At 38.1% G+C, this 12214-nt stretch overlaps 1 long non-coding RNA gene across 6 annotated transcripts in view; it reads right to left on the reverse strand.

Annotated features, from left to right (window-relative positions):
• Positions 1-292: 292 nt before the first annotated feature.
• Positions 293-12214, reverse strand: part of LOC113194148 (uncharacterized) — a 49074-nt gene continuing 37152 nt past the window's right edge. For 5 of the 6 annotated variants that reach the window (XR_013342290.1, XR_013342291.1, XR_013342292.1 and 2 more), the window contains one exon: positions 293-608. This is a non-coding gene — a long non-coding RNA (uncharacterized LOC113194148). Of the gene's footprint in view, positions 609-1732; positions 1868-12214 lie in introns of all 6 variants that reach the window. The other variant, XR_013342293.1, reaches the window with a different exon arrangement.

Raw genomic sequence — 12214 nt, forward strand, 5'->3', positions numbered from 1 at the left:
ATTCAAATTCAGCACTTTAAGATAAAAGGATTTGTTGAAAAAAGCTGAACCTAGCCAGGTGCAGTGGCACACACCTGTAATCCCGGCAGGTCGGGAGGCTGAGACAGGTGGATGGTGAGTTCAAAGCCAGCCTCAGCAACAGAGAGCTGCTAAGCAATTCAGTGAGACCCTGTCTCTAAATAAAACACAAAAAATAGGGTTGGGGATATGACTCAGTGAGTGAATGCCCTAGAGTTCAATCCCTGGTACCCCGCATCCCCCACCAAAAAAAAGTGAACCATACCATACTCTCTGTAAGAGAATGATATACCATTTATGACATGGATTAATTAAGACACTTCTGGCAGCAGGTGACGATTCAAATCAAACTTCTATAAGGGGAAAAAGGGGAAAGTCTAGGTCCACACAAAATAAGCGCCCAGGATTCCACCAATTTAACACATGGTTACATCCAGGTACTCAAGACACCATCTGGTCTCCAGTTTTCGCCATCTCACAGCTCAGCTGTCATCTGTGTTGCCTTCATTCTTGGGCAGTATTCTCCTTAGGGTGACAAGATGGTCTCCAGCAGCATGGGACTTACATTCTGTAGGGTCAGGGCAACCGAGCTGGAAAGGAAAATAAGAGTGCACTTCTTAATAGTTCTAACAAAAACCCTGAGAGACCTGATTGGCCTGGATGTGGGTCTATGCCCCTGCCTGCCAAGTACTGTTCTCTGACTGGCATATGACTATGTGTCCTCCAAGAGATGAACTTACTCCACTGGAACCAAAAACTTCTGAAAATAGGAAAGGAAGTGGTTCCCCAAAGAAAATTAAAATGCTCTTATTTAAGAAAGGAGAATGGCGAATAGTCAAAGCTCACTGACCTCTATTGTTCTCAAAGTGGGTGTTGAGACTATACAGTAGGTTCTTCCATCTAAGTTCAGTGAGGCACTGACTAGATTCACACTGCTCAGAGACCATGACTTCTTACTTTAAGATACTCTGAAGGGCTGGGGAGGTGGCTCAAGCAGTAACGCGCTCGCCTGGCATGCGCAGGGCATTGGGTTCGATCCTCAGCACCATATAAAAATAAAATAAAGATGTTGTGTCCACCAAGAACTAAAAAATAAATACTAAAAAATTCTCTCTTTCTCTCCCTTTAAAAAAAAAAAAAAGATACTAACCAAAGTCTTACTATTTATTTAGGTCCTTGCTCAGAACAGTTTTCAAGTTCCAAGATTTTACAGAAGATTTTTCCCAATTTTTCTTTACCCCTAAATGATAGACCCTACTTGGCAATAGCATGGCTGGGAAGGGTATAGCTCATTGGCTCTTTAACCAGCATCCTCAGGTTCTGCATAACTCACAGGGAAGGAGAAATGTGACAAAGTCCTCCGTGGTGGACTTTTTTTTTTTTTTTGCTTCCCTTTTGAAGTCTGAACGGAAAACAGCTTTCACTGGGCAGAAAGAGGAATATAATATGATAGCTCCTGGAACATTCACAGAGCAAGATTTTGGAGAACCACTGTTAAACATTCTGAATTACACATCACTATAACAATCAGATGTCAGCTACAAACACCCTGTCCTTGTGCATGCTTTTAAAAGCTGCCTGGATCCTCCCATCCCAAGAAGAAATCCAATGGTCTTCCCAGAATCTCAGCAAATTACCAGCAGTTAATACTCTTAGTAGTCTCTTTGGCTCTGCTCCAACTCTTGCTAGAGCTTTGATCTTTTTCACATCTCACCTCCTGAGGCTGGTCTCTTCTCTCTGCTCTAAGCAGTCCCAGATGTGGGACTCAGTTCTTTTTCCATGCTTTACTCCAAAGAAAAAATATGTACACACAAACTCACTCAAAGCATCATGTGTCTGTCAGATTTCCCTGAAAGTATAAAGAGACAGGGATTTTATATTACCCTGCTGCTTGGTCCTTTTATCCATTCCACATGCTCCTCACATTTTGTTGGTGGTAGGGACTAAATTCCCCTTATATTATTCAGAGTACCTTAGCTCTCCATCCCCCTTCCAGAGTTGGGAACCCACTAAGAACTATTCATTCCAGGTTTCTCCCTGATCGGCACCAAGGAACAGTTAAGAACTTTTACTCTCTTGTTGCTACCACCATTCTGTAGTGGTCAAAGGAATGGAATGATTTTTTTCCCAGTACGAATACAAATTATATCACCCCTCTTTACAAGAAGAACTAGTCAAAGTTTTTGTTTTAAATAAATTTATATTACACTACCCTAAATTCTCTACCTCAGAGAACAGCTTATGTAACAAGTCTGAAACAATCCCCATATGTCCACTGACACTGAAATGTGAGTAAGCAAAGCAACACTTCTGTCCCAGAGACACTGCCAATCTTTGAAAGACAAGGGAGTATATATCCTTGCCACCTTATGATGGAATTCCTGCTGTTTCCAGGCTGGAGTTTTGGAGTTTTAAACTTCAGCAAAATAGGTAAAACTAGAGTAAGTTTCAAAGACTCCTTTCACCTAGGTTGGTGAGCCTGGAACCAAGGTTAAAACCAGTGAGAAAGCCTCTCCAAAAGAGAGGCAAGGACAGATGCAAAGAGCAGGTTTCCTCCCATGGGCTAGGCCAGCTTTAAGCCTTGCTTTCCTGAGCCACTCATGTTTCCCATCCTTTTCTAAGAGCATGGGACAAGCAAGGCTTCCCACGCAGAGGCCCCTGCATCAGAGTAAGAGGCAGGGAGGCTCTGCAAGGCTGTGAACACCAAAAACAAGTAAATCCTAGCAAAGAAGAATCCTGAGCTTTGAATTCCTTTATTCATCACTCCAAAACATGCAACAACATAGTAGCATTCTTTAAGGATCCTTTTAGTTCCTGGGAAGATAGGTGAGAAGTCTCTAAATTCTTCCCAGAAGCTAAAATTTATAATACCAAAGTACATTAACAAAGAAAGGATAAAGGTAACGATGTAGAATATATATTTTCTATCTTATATAAGAAAGTGGCAAAAGTTAACATTTCATTCTTTAATGCCATCATTAGAAAAATACAGCCTTAAATAAAGGAAACCTAAAGAAACTCATCAATAAAAATGTATACATTCTAAGTCAAACAGGAATGATTTTCAAAATAAATGGGAATCTCCTATTCATACTGTTCCATGCTTTCTATTTTTACGGACACAAAAACCTACTTCAATGTTTAACAGCCACACAGAATTTCACAGTACCCCTCCCTACTCATGGATATTCACCACTACAATGAACATCCTTCTCTAGAAGACTCTGGGCATAGGGGTGAGTGATTCCTTAGATGAAATCTGTTTGCTTTGCTGTAACTTGCCTATTTGTATTCTATGCCATTTTATATTGGGTTTATAGTATTTGTCTTATTGATTTGTAGGATCTCTCTAAAGATTGTAGATATTAATCTATCATCTATTACATATAGTGCAAAAATAATCTCCTAGCCTGTTGGCTCTCTTTTAACTTTGTTTATAGTAACTTGTGCCAGAAACAAGTTTCTCTCCTCTCTCTCTTTTTTTTGGACCCAGGGCCTTGCATATGCTAGGCAAAACGTTCTACCACCGAGCCACATCCCCAAGCCAAGTTTCTCACTTTTATGTAGCAAAACCAATTACAAATTACTTAGAAAAAAGTGAAATGGGCGCAATGCACCTCAAGCTCTGAGCCACTATGGTCTCTTCCACTAAGGACCCTTGATAAAGTGGCTGGTTAGACAGTTATTTTCTGAGTTCTGATTTTATAGCCAGGGTGACAGTGAAAATTGATCAAGAAAGGGCAAAAAGAACTATGAGGATTTTTGTTTGTTTCCAGTAATTTGGGGTTGCTTTTTTAAATGTTTGAAGTCATAGTACTAACAATGTTGAAGGAATCCTGAATCACTGAAAATCCTTAAAACAGCTTTATGAACAATGAACTGAGAATTTCCAGACTCTTTCAAACTATATAAGCTTTAGGGCATTACTTGCTGTCACCATGAAGGGAATGACTGAACACAGCCCAGGAAAAATAAACGTCAGACCCCAAAGGAATACAAAGGCTCAAGAGTCCACTGATTCCTACCAGAGTTTTACGCAAGAAACTTTTAAAAAGTTTCCATTCAGCCTCTCACAGATGATTAGTACAGCCCACTCTGAACTAGAGCAGTTATTAAAAAAAAAAAAAAAAAAAAAAAACCCTAGTGGCCAAATAGGATTTGCCTACAAGAGGGCCAATAGCTTTTCCCTAAAAGTACTTGGCCTCTGTATCTGTAAACAAAGACCCAAGATCTTGCTGCTGTTGTCCTAGTTGGCCATCACTCACCCCAGCAACCCCATTAAACCCCCACACTATTTAAGCAGGCAGTGTAGAAAGCATACCTGAAAAACTGTCCTGGCCACCTTCCCTCCAGCTGAAACTTGACACTCCTTTATGAACTTGCATTCTGGGCAATGAAAGTTCTAACATAAAAACAATCTTCAGTGTCCAGCAGGAGGAGGAGGAAAAAGAGACTTCTTTGCTTGATATCTTGTTGCCCTGATGTTGCTTCAAAACCATTATTGTTATAATATTACCAAAAAGCATCTTTTTTTTTTTTTTTTTTTTTTTTTTGCTAAGTCTTGTGCTGAACGACTATACTCTTACTCATTGCTGTCATCTGCTGACCTCCTGGTCATCAAGGACTTGGTCACAGTCTGCCTTTCCATCTCAAGTCAAACCTTTGTCTGGTCATGACCTCTCTATTTCTACTTCTCATCATTGCTTCTATAGCTTCTGTTTTTTAACTACACTGTGATTTCCAGGCCCTTCCCCACCACTGTGCCACCATCAGAACTCTCTTGGATTCACTTCTTTCTCTAGTCAGCTAAAGGACAACCACTCTCCCACCAATACTCTAGGCCACATCTATTTCTCCTCTTCTATTTGTTGTACAACACAGTTTCTATCTGAATGCAGATGTTCTCAGCTTTAATCCTCCACTTGTTTCATACTGCTAAAATAATCATTAGTAATGAGGGCTGCTTCCTCTATAAATTAATGATCTCCAACATTGGGTGAGTCTTCAGCACTGCTCAGCTATCCTCTTGCATGTCTCTCAAGGTCATAGCCAATGGCACAAGAGTTTTTTATGAAACCATACCACTCTCCCCACTATCTCACTTGCTCCTAACAGATGATTTCAACTTCTGCTCAGAAAAAACAAAGCTCAAAGAAAGCCCAACTGTCTCCCAAAATCTCATCAAATCACTCTAACCCATTATATCCCCATTATATCCCTTGAAATAAGACTTAAAAGTACTCAGCAGAACTCAGTAGTACACATCTGTAGTCCCAGCTACTTGAGAGACTAAGGCAAAGAATCACTTGAACCCAGAGATCAAGACCAGTCTGGGCAACACAGTGAAACTACATCTTAGGAGGGGAAGAAAAAAAAAAGTGTTCAGAAGAATCTTGGCAAAATGTAAGAAAGTAACAAATGGTGGTACTGGTGGTGATGTTAATCTCAGTGCAGCCTTGACCTTTGTTCAGTTCAAGTTTAAACTTGTCCACCAATACTCAGGATACAGTATTCCCTTTTCCCCAGGAGACTTTCTCAAACAATTTCTACTTGCTGTTTCCCCATAGCATAGGGTCATGCTCTCAAGAAAAGAGATTAATAGCCCCCTTTATATCTTGCACCCTCTTTTTACTAATTCTCACTTCACAGATGAACTTCTTCAAAGAGGAGCCTCCCCAATGGAGTCACACTTGCCCTCATTCACAAGCTGCAGTCATGGTCCACTAAAACAATGAATTATTTTTTTAAAAAAATACTTTTTTAGTTGTTGATAGGCCTTTATTTCATTTATTTATTTATTTATATGTAGTGCTGAGAATTGAACCCAGTGCCTCACACTTTCTAGGCAAGTGCTCTACCACTGAGGCACAACCCCAGCCCAAGTGAATTACTCTTACTTACCAAAAATTCTGCTCTTTGAAAAAAATACCTTAGCAATTAGCAAAAGAGTACAGTGACTGGAAATACAGTGTATATTGATATAGAGTTATAATAGTGAGAGGAATTTTTGGTAATATGAACTAGAACAGATTTTCAACACTGTTGATATAAGCAACAGTAAGATTGCTTTTGCTTTTTTAAATGTTTGAAGTCATAGTTCTAACAATGTTGATATAAGTAAGACTGTTTACTGTTTTTTCTAAAATAAACCAACCTGTTTTCTAAAACCTTACCTAATTCTCTAGATCCAAAAATTGGAAAAAATCTCTTCTTACTCTGAATTCCCACAGCATTACTCTGAATCTGTCATACTATGACTTTCTCTACAATTAAAGTTATCTATGTGCTAAACTTAAGTTCCTCAAAAGCAGGCTCAGTTGAGTTATTGCAGAACTCTCTGCAGTTAATATAATATTTGATAAATGAAGAAATGGATTTAATAAGCATATATTATAGAAAGCACAATTTTAGTTAGAAATCAATCTAATTGGCCCATTAAATCAGGCCCCCTGAAGAAGAACCTCCACTGACATTTTTCTTATATATTTTCTTATATATTTTATCTAATAAACTTGCATTCATTCACATGTTGTAATTTAGGTTTTTCACTCACTTAAATATGCCTTGAAAATGCAAATTCTGGGACTATTTCCTTTTAGGACCAGTCTAGAAGAACTAAGATAAGTCAATGAGGTAGGAATTATCCAGGCTGAAGGCAGTGAGCCTTCTCCCTTACCCCCAAATACTTCAACTACTTTCACATAACCATGTCAGCTCCTCCGCACAGGTCTGGCTTTGCCCCTTGCCCAACCTCCCTAGATCTACTCATTTCAAAGACAAGGAAGTTGATCTAGAAAATCTAAAAAGTTTTTTTTTCTGGTACTAATATTCTGTGAATAATTGCATATTACCATTTGAAAATCAGATTTTATTCTGAAAAGCAGAATAAAAAAAAACTGACCTTTGTTCAGTTCAAGTTTAAACTTGTCCACCAATACTCAGGATACTGTATTCCCTTTTCCCCAGGAGACTTTCTCAAACAATTTCTACTTGCTATTTCCCCACAGCATAGGGTCGTGCTCTCAAGAAAAGAGATTAATAGCCCTTATTAATGCAGTGGTATATCCTTTTGTGAATATACTTTGTGCCCCCCAACACTCTCAATATAACTGTTAGATCATCTATGAGACCAGTAATGCTCCCATGGCACAGGACACAGAGGAGCTTCTTCTAAAACACATTCCTATCCCACATCCCTCTGAAGAAGCTAGCCCCTAATCCTTATCTAGGCAGAATTACAGACTTTGGAGAAGCATGCCAAGGGTAAAAAGGTGGCCAGGAATGCATGACGGAAAACACAGGGCAAGGTTAAGTGACAGGTCCCAGTCCCTCTGGAGCCAGAACTTACACCTCCCAAGTTTGCTTTACAGTAGAGAGCATAATTTCTAGCAGAGCTAAAAACCACCAATGGCAAACAACCAAAGGGCAGGGCCAGTGTGGGTAAGCAAAAGTCAGAGATAAGCAAAAGAGGCTCCTGATTTAGTATCCAAACAGTCAGGAGGAAGATCTACAATGTAACTCTTTGGGTAAGATCCAGTTTGCCAACAGGAAATCTCCTATCTCCTTAGACCTCTTCATTTGTTCTCATCCTTTACGAGAAGAGATCATGTGACTGGGACCCAAGTGACACTAGCTTACTAGTTTTGGAAATACCTAAATAATCACCAGTTCATAAAGCAGAAACTTCTAATAGTGCCTCCATTTCCTCCCTCCTCCCCATAAAATCTGAGCAGTAACACTTATTATGAACAACCCATCAAAGCTATGGTATGAGGCTGTGGGAAAACTGTTCCACCCAGCTCAACAAGCCTCAGGAAGAAAGATTCCATCAGTCCTTCATTCAAGCATCCTTCCTGGACTCCCCAGAATGCTCCAAGCACTGGACTGTAAGGATTCCCTGTAAAATTCTTTAAAGACACAAATCTAATGACTGCAGACCATCCTTAAAGTTGACCCTTTGGATTCAGAACATCTAAAAGGTCATAACTGCCTTTGTATTTATGCTATCAGAATAAGCTAAATAATTTAATCTCATAAGTATAATTTCCAGTTGGAAAACTGAATGACTTAAGAGACTCATGATTTTCTACTCACTAAAGCAGGTCCTCCCAAGATTTTCACTAGTTAGTGAATACCCAAGTGGAGGTAACATGGGATTCCAAAACTAAACAAACATCATGACTTCAAAAAATTCTTTTATCATTTAACTAACTCAGACAAGCCTTTCCCTCACTAGTCAAAGTCAATACACTTTTACTTTCAAAACTGAGGCCAGAATTCAATAAACCACTACGCCACCACTAACTATGCCATAATCAAACTGGACACCCTTACTTCCAAAACACTTCATAGCTATTTATGGACAGGTTAGGACCCCTACCCCACACACCCTACCCCCCACCTTGAATTCAATGGAATATCCAACATTCTGTGGATTTAGGAGAATGTCAGAGCTCAAAAGGACCAGGGAACTATGCAGTGACAAAGTGGTCCTCTTCTGCCCATCTCATAACTATTCCTAACTCCAGGCTACAGCTTTTGCATCAGTATTTCCTTCCTTAGAAAATTCACCTTTAAGAGGCAAGGGAATGGGAAAATTAGAAATGGAATTTGAAGATTATTATCTCAATTTGAGTCCTAATTCTACATTCTAATTGAGATTCAATGTCCATATAAAAGAAAAAGTAATAAAAGTATGCAGGATTGTGTTAGCTAAGTTACTGTATTGGTGGTACTCTGTAAATGATACAGTGATTTTTATGTGTTGTTTTGGCTGTTGTTTATTATTACTAAGAACTCCTATCTTTCCCCAAGATCTACCCTTAGATCTGATTGAGATCACTGTCATGCATTCCTCTCCAGTGTCTCTTAAGATGTACAGCAAAGAAAGAACTAAGATACCACCATGCTTCCCCCAAGCCTGTAAGGGCACCAAATTTAGGGAGTCTCCATGCTTACCACTTCTACTTTACAAGTAACTTTCTCTCTAAATGGAGATCTATAGCCTACAAAACATTTCTTCTCAGATATACCTTTAGACCTTCAAATTCGACTCCAGGAAACAAATTCATCTCCCACTTCTATAAGAGTGGCTCCCTTTTCTAATTACCCCCTTTCTGTCATAATGGATAGTCTTCCAATTTTATAAGACAGACAAATACTGGCATTATTGGTGACTTACTACTCTTTGTTCTTTCTCCTCTTCCAGCCTTACAGACTATCAAACCAGTAGTTTCTTCCACGAAATGTCTTTAGATTAGCCCTTTCTCTCCCTGGTTAAAGTTATAATCCTCCTGTCCACCCTAGTTGATAACTTATTACTTCAGGCCTATACTGTCACTATAGCTTCCTAATCAGTTTCCCAAATATTATTTTCTGCTTCATTCATTTCAGACACCCACACCATAAAAACTTCCCTGATCACCACTACTTTTATCACAACCACCTGCCCAGTAATCTATAATGGCTTTTCATTAGCTAATACACCAAGGTAAAATAATTTTGTCAGCTCACCCATCACTCACAAGTCAGAATTCTGTTTTTTCAATAGTTTTTCCCAAATCTGAAGACAACTTCTAATAACATTGTGTTGTATCAATTTTTTAAAATATATACACATAGTTATGCCTATATTTATTTCAGGTGAAAGAAGTTCATATACTATATGTTTTTCATGTATAGCTATCTTCCATGTTAATTATAAATCTACCTCATCATCAATGTATGGACACACCATATTTGACCAATTTCTTATCAATGGCTATTTTGTTTTCTAAACTCTGCAGTAACAAATATATATATATATATATATATATATATATATCCCTGTAAACTTGCCCTTAGTAAAGATACCCAGAAGTGGAACCAATGGTGCACTATACACACTTTAATTTGATAGATACTGTCAAGTTCAACTTCAGAGTAGTTGTACTAATTTATATTCCCAATCACAAAGTATGAGTTCCTGCTTCCTCAAGCTCATATCAGCAATCCAGTAATAAATATTTTCTTCTTCTTCTTCTTTTTTTTTTCCTTCCCCAGTGCTAAGGGTTAAACGCAGAGCCTCACACCATACTAGCTTTTCCACAGAGCAACACTTCCAGCCCTTTGTCTTCTTCATTTTAATATTGGTTGATCTAACAGTTGAACTATGGTATCTCATTTCTATTTGTGTTTTCTGCATCAGAGTGAAACAGGCTTTTTCTGTGTGTTTTATTGGTTATTTGTATTTATTCTCCTATGACTTTGGCACATTTTCTTTTGTGGTATTTGCTTTTTTTCCCTATTGATCTGTAAGAGTTTTGTGTACAGTACTGATATGTTTTTTAAAAACCTAATTATCTTCTAATACATTCATTACTTTAGTTTTAATGTTAAAAACCTCTTATCCATCTAGAATTTATATGGAAACAGTGAATTTTTTTTAATGGTTAGTCAGTTTTCTATTTTATATAATTTGTCCTAACTATCCTTTCCTATTGAAACTGAGATCTGTTTCTGGACTTTTTTTATCTATTCTGAGCTCTGTTCACCAACAAGAATTCTCCCTTGCAATAGTACTAGTTTTTCTTCATTGTCCACACAGGTCTTATAAAGGTTGCTGCCTATGTTCAAATTGTTGTCCATGCCTGGATAATCATCCTGCTTCTACTCCATAAATCATTCAATGCAAAATCATGGGGCTAAAAAGTAAATGCATTTTCAAAAAGAAATGGCTTTAAAAGAGAAAGATAATGAAAAGAACACATCCAAGGTTCTACAGATGATCTTCTGTGTGGCTGAAGAAGTGGATGGAGCACTTTATTGAGCTGAGCCCTATAGTGGGTTCTGAACAAACAGAAGTGAACCAAGAGTTGCTTTCAGGAAGAATAATTAGTGAGAATTCAACTGCTGTGCAAAACACAATAAGAAGAATTTGTAGTCCTTAGTCACAATTATAGTATGGAAAGTTTCAAAGGAGGAAAAAGTTTCAAGGCCATATGCATGGGCAATATGAATAGTGATGCATCCCTAATAGAGAGCACTTTAAAGTTCAGGGATAGGCCAGTGTTAGAATAAAGTTACTTACCTTTTTGCAATGTAAAATCCTGCTCATCACTCTAAAAGTTTAACAAAGCCTACTACACATACAAAAGCTTTAATTGAGGGTTCTGCATCTGATTCAATGTAAATAGAAATGGGAACAAAACATGCTTAACTGTAGGACCATCCACAATCTGAAATAATTTAGTGGGAGCAAGACCTCATAATCAGAGGGACCGTAATACATGAGCTCCCAGGAACTTATAAGAAATCTAGAGGAAGGAATTAGACTTCCTATAAATTGTAGAATGATACTTTGAGTTAAAATTTAAAAGGGAGGCTGGGGATGTGGCTCAAGCGGTAGCGTGGTCGCCTGGTATACGCGCGGCCCTGGGTTTGATCCTCAGCACCACATACAAACAAAGATGTTGTGTCCGCCGAAAACTAAAAAATAAACATTAAAATTTTCTCTCTCTCTCTCTTTAAAAAAAATAAATAATAAATAAAATTTAAAAGGGAAGAATAATCCCAGTCAATTGATAGCTTAAGCTGGGATACTTAATCCTTAAACTGTTTAAAAGGAACCAAACTGCATAAGGTTCAGTACACTTACAAATACAGTCACCAGAGGAGGTACCAATTACTCTGCTTATACAAGAAAGGATCATAGGTTCTACCCTTTCTCCATCCTTCATGCATACAAAGGTGTCAATTCTCAGCTCTTCGATGACATATATCCCCGCCCCCTTAGCCCTCAGATGTTTTCCTTCTAGGACTTCCATTTTATTTAGAATCTAAACCTCAGATAAACCTTTAATTGCTCTTGAATCTTTTTTTTTTTCCTTTTCTGTTATTTTTTTACTGTAGAATTCAACTAGATTCCTTGTAGACCTTTAAGAAAAAAAAAAGTGTGGCGGCTCATACTAAACACCTTACATTATACTCAGACTATTAAATTTCTAATAGAGGAACAGTGGAAGATGGTGATGCAAAAGTAATGCCCGATAGTGACATACCTGAGTCTAAGAACAAAACTGGAAGAGAAGGAGATTTGGAATAGGAGAAAGAGAATGGGTTGATAAAGAATTTAATGTGGCTTGGAATGCTGACTTTAGATGCCTAAATGCTATCCAGGTTACAGTTATCAATAGTGTTCTTGTTACTGTGAGATAGG

Source organism: Urocitellus parryii, chromosome 12 (genome assembly GCF_045843805.1).
Source record: "Urocitellus parryii isolate mUroPar1 chromosome 12, mUroPar1.hap1, whole genome shotgun sequence".
Lineage (NCBI taxonomy): Eukaryota > Metazoa > Chordata > Mammalia > Rodentia > Sciuridae > Urocitellus > Urocitellus parryii.